The sequence below is a fragment of the Coenobita brevimanus genome, chromosome 59 (genome assembly GCF_032717465.1).
Source record: "Coenobita brevimanus isolate Jiangsu-jjx chromosome 59, ASM3271746v2, whole genome shotgun sequence".
In the NCBI taxonomy this organism is placed as follows: domain Eukaryota; kingdom Metazoa; phylum Arthropoda; class Malacostraca; order Decapoda; family Coenobitidae; genus Coenobita; species Coenobita brevimanus.
This window is the reverse complement of record NC_137012.1, coordinates 4,550,435-4,555,434: the sequence shown is the minus strand read 5'-3', so window position 1 is coordinate 4,555,434 and position 5,000 is coordinate 4,550,435.

The following is a 5,000-nucleotide window of genomic DNA, read 5'->3' as shown; positions in this document are numbered from 1 at the left end:
ATCCATACGACAGAATACACATGTCTTCCAATTATAAAAAAAAAAAAAAATCTATAACAATTGGACTCGAACAGCAGTAGGTTGAAGTTTGGGGGGAAACTAATCTGGGGAAGAGAGTTCCAAAGAGATGAAGTTCGGGGAAAAAAGGATTTCTGAAAGGCAGAAACTCTGCTATATGACAGTTTGACAGGCCAGTCCTGAGCGCTACCAGATGCCCGCGTAGCGCGGGGAAAGGCGTGGAGAGGTGGAACAATGGACTGAGCCCTGAGGAACACCACTGTTAATAAATTTAGGAGAAGAACGATGGCCGTCTACAACAGCGGCTATAGAACAACCAGAAATGAAGCTAGAAGTGAAGGCACAGATAGAATGATACAAACCGTAAGAGGGCAGTTTGGAAATAAAAGATTTATGCCAGACTCGATCGAAAGCCTTTGAGATGTCAAGTGCAATGGCAAAGCTTTCGCCAAAGTCCCGAAAGGAGGATGACCAGGAGCCTGCGAGGTAGGTGAGAAGATCGCCAGTGGAGCGTCCCTGGCGGAACCCATACTGACGATCAGAAAGAAGGTTGTGATACGAAAGATGCTTTAAAATTTTTCTATTAAGAACTGACTCAAAAACTTTTGAGATACAGGATGTTAAAGCAATTGGACGATAGTTAGAGGGTTGGGAATTGTCACCCTTCTTTGGGACTGGCTGAATGAGAGCAAACTTCCAGCAAGGAAAGGTTCAAGTTGATAGATAAAGGCGAAAGAGTTTGCCTAAGCAGGGTGTAAGCACAGAAGCACAGTTCTTGAGAACAACAGGAGGGACTCCATCTGGCCCATATGCCTTGTTAGTATTGAGGCCAGTGATGGCAGAAAATACATCAGCTGAAGAAATTTTAGTGTCAGCCATGAGGAAGTCTGAGGGGGGGAAGTGATGAAGGAATAGCACCGGAATCATCTATGGTGGAATTGGAGGAGAAAGTCTGAGCGAAGAGATCTTCTTTATCAGTAGAAGAAATAGCTACAGAGGCATCAGAGTACAAAAGAAGAGGGAAGGATGATGAGGTAAAGTTGTTACAAAGGTTTTTGGCAAGGTGCCAGGAAGGAGCCGGAAGAATTTGAGTTAGAGAGTTCAGAGCATTTAGTACGGATGAAATTATTTTTAGCAGAGGGAAGAACAGACTTAGCACGATTCCGGGCAGAAATGTATTAAAGATGTGATTCAGGGGTGGGTTGGCTCCGGTACCTTTTATAGGCCCTCTCCTTAATGCGGACAGCATTAGAACAAGCATGATTAAACCAAGGCTTTATAGTAAAAGGAAATGAAAAAGGAATGTATGCTTCCATGCCCGAAAGAATAACCTCCGTAATGCACAAGGCACACCCAGTTGGCCCCCGGCCATGGAAGCAATAATCATTCCAGGGAAAATCAAAGAAGTACTGCCTGAGGGCCTCCCAATCAGCAACTCCAAAGTGCCACAGACGACGTTTCTTTGGAGGGTCCACAGGTCATATCGGAGCAATAGGACAGGTTAAGATGATAAGGTTGTGGTCGGAGGAGCCCAACGGAGATTAACAGTGTAAGCAGAAGGATTAGTTGTATGGAAGAGGTCAAGTATGTTGGAACTCTCCAAGGCGGTCAGAGATATGGGTAGGGTGCTGTACAAGTTGCTCTAGGTCATTAAGGATAGAAAAGGTGTAGGCTTGTTCACCAGGTGGATCAGTGAAAGGAGAGGAGAGCCAAAGATGGTGGTGAACATTGAAATCTCCTAGAATGGAGACTTCAGAGAAAGGAGAAAGGACAGAATGTGTTCCATCGTAGAAGTAAGATAGTCAAAGAAATTTTAATAGTAGAATTAGGAGGTAAGTAAACAGCGCAGACATATTTAGTCAGAATGACAGGAAAGCCGAAGCCCGAGTGTAGAGAATTCAGAGGAATTGAGTTCAGGAACACGAGAGCAAGATAAGTTGTTGCGTATATATACACAACAGCCACATTTGGCCTTGAAATGAGTATTGAGAAAGTAGGAAGATACAGAAAAGGGTCTGCTGTCAGTTGCCTCAGACAGCTGAGTCTGTTAGAAAATGAAGGTGAGGTTTAGTGAAGGAGAGGTGGTGCTCAATAGAGCGAAAGTTAGAGGAAAGGCAGCGAATGTTGCAGAAATGAAGAAGAAGTCAGACAGTGGTTCCGGGCACCTCGAGTCGTCACCGGGAGAGGTTAAGATACAGAGAGAGAGAGAGAGAGAGAGAGAGAGAGAGAGAGAGAGACGTTGCCGTGAGGGTGTCAAGGAATAGGATGATATAAGTAAATAAAAGAAATAAATCAAATGACAAGTAGTACAGGACTCATTACAATTATTATTATTTGTATCTTCATAATCAATTAACATTATTTATTTTACTATGGCCATCATTATGCAGTAATTATTAAACTCACAGGCTTCCGTGCCTCAGTAGCTCAATTGACTTATGTAACGTTAGTTAGACGCGAAAGTATTTTCCCTACGATGAGATTGATAGTGGTGACAAAGACATGTGTGCGCGTGTGTTGCACAACTGAATGGAATTGTCTGGCGTTCGTTAGGTTGGTTAAGTTCTGGTTAAATAACGGTTGAGACAACACTCGTACTGTCTCAAATACCTCGTTCTAAATACATTAGAATGTGAAATGTCACAATTATAAGCAAAGATCATCGTTTACGCATGTAACAAACCCTTCAACGTGCCGTCTTACCTCCATAACAGAATACCCAAATATTGTTTTACCTGATGAAAATGGTTACTAGAGTCTGAATGGCTGCAAATTATATACATTAAAACTGAAGAGTCAATGGAAATTAAATTGAGCTAAGGGTTAACTATCTTATTTTTACTCCGACGTGGCCTAAAATTCATATCTCTTATCGATTCTTCTGCCCGAATATTGTTGTATTAATAACTTAACACTAAAATATGACGCTAGTCACGAGGAAGAGATATAGAAAGAGCGTTGAGCCATAGTAGTGCCTTTTTCAACTCCTGAGCTACGTAAAATATGCTTTAAGTGAAAATTTGGGCCAAGTTATGTTAAAGGATTATAGAATGGAACTCACGGTTTTATGATATTTAGGCGTTCTACTTATCAGGCAGGAATAATTCTCCTTGGTTACTAAAGCCTGCATCTTTTCATCTAACAAAACTGAATTACTCCCACAACCTGAACAGCCTAGTAAGTCGTGGTTGCATGACATTCGATGACCCTTAGTTATGCGGTAGGAATGAATCTCCTTGGTTACTGTTTTCTGCTCTTTCAGCTCATGTACGTCGTTTATATTTAACTTAGGCTACAACCAGATAATTTTATTCTATCTACGGGAGTCATCTATAGCGCGTTTACTCAAACCTAACAAAGATCCCTAATTTCTTACAGCTCAGTTGGTGGCCAGGTGTAGTTAGATTGGAGGATTGATTTGACTAATTACCAAGGAGACTCATTTCTACCTCATAACTAATGGTCACTGAAGTTCATGCAACCACGACTTAGTATTCAAGTTGTGGTAGTTGTCCAATTCTGTCAGATGAATTCAAATCGACTTGAAGAAAATCATCTCGTCAGTCCAAAGTCATAATACTGACTGGAAAATTTTGAGTTACATGTCACTAGTATAAGCGAGAGAGTGAGTACTGAGTAATCTGAGCGAGAAAGTTAAAGAATGAATGAGTGAGCAATACCGAGAAAACCAGTGAATGGGCGAGAAAAAATGAATAAGTGAGCCAGCCATTGAGTGAGTGAATGAGATAGATAACGAGTGAATGAGGCATGGTGAGTATGTAAGTGAGAAAATGCTTGAGAGAATGACTTTCTTCACTCGAGAGTACCTGGCTTGTAACTCTCTCTCTCTCTCTCTCTCTCTCTCTCTCTCTCTCTCTCTCTCTCTCCGTTTTCACTTATCTCTTTTCCATTCTTCAGACTCCTTTCCCATTCTCTATTCCACATTTCTATCTTTCTCCCTCGTCCCTCAATCTCACTCTTCTTGCTTGTTCATTTTCTTCTGTTTTTGCCTCTTGCCTCACTTTTTTTCCCCCACTTCAAATTCTTAAGTTACCGGTACGCTTGTTTTCCTCTATGTCCTTATTTGTTCACTTTTCCTCTCTCCTCTCTCTCTCTCTCTCTCTCATCCGATTTTCCCCCTCTCTTTACAACCTTGTCACTTCTTTTTTCCCTTCAGCTCATACGTCTCTCTGGCTTCCTACCATCCAGCCCCTCTCATTTTCCCTCCCACTTCTCTCCCACTTCTCTCTCACTTCACTCTATTTCCTCTTACATCCCTCCCCTTCACTTCTCTCACATTCTCATTCCCTTTTTCCCATTCTACGTCTTCGTGGAATCTGTTTTTTCTCTCTTATTCTACTTCCACTCTTTTTCTTTTCATTTTCTTTCTTCCCCGATCCCGCAATTTTCTATCTGTCCGTCTGACTCTCTCTCTCTCTCTCTCTCTCTCTCTCTCTCTCTCTCCCTATGTAACTATGTATCAGTCTGTTTATGTATTTATCTATCTGTCTATCCATGGACCAATATTACATTTTCATAACAATAGCTAACTTCAGAATTCCACCTTAATTCAAATTATTTTATACATCGTGTGTGTGTGTGTGTGTGTGTGTGTGTGTGTGTGTGTGTTTGAGGGAGAGAGAGAGAGAGAGAGAGCAGATCCTTACACATTTATAAGGCATACGAAGAAAATAAAATATTTTACAGATGTGCTTATCTACTCATTTTGTATTATTTCTATATTTCAGGATACTGATAACCAATCCAGTTCTTGAAGCGCAGCTTTCCTCTCTCTCTCTCTTTCACACACACACACACACACACACACACACACACACACACACACGTACACACACACACAACAGAACAATCAATCAATCAACCATGCAGTGTCCATGATATTATTGCCAGGAATGAATGCAGCAAAATAACACAAACTAATCCAAATCCATGACGTGTATTTCCAGTCATTCTTGCTGTTT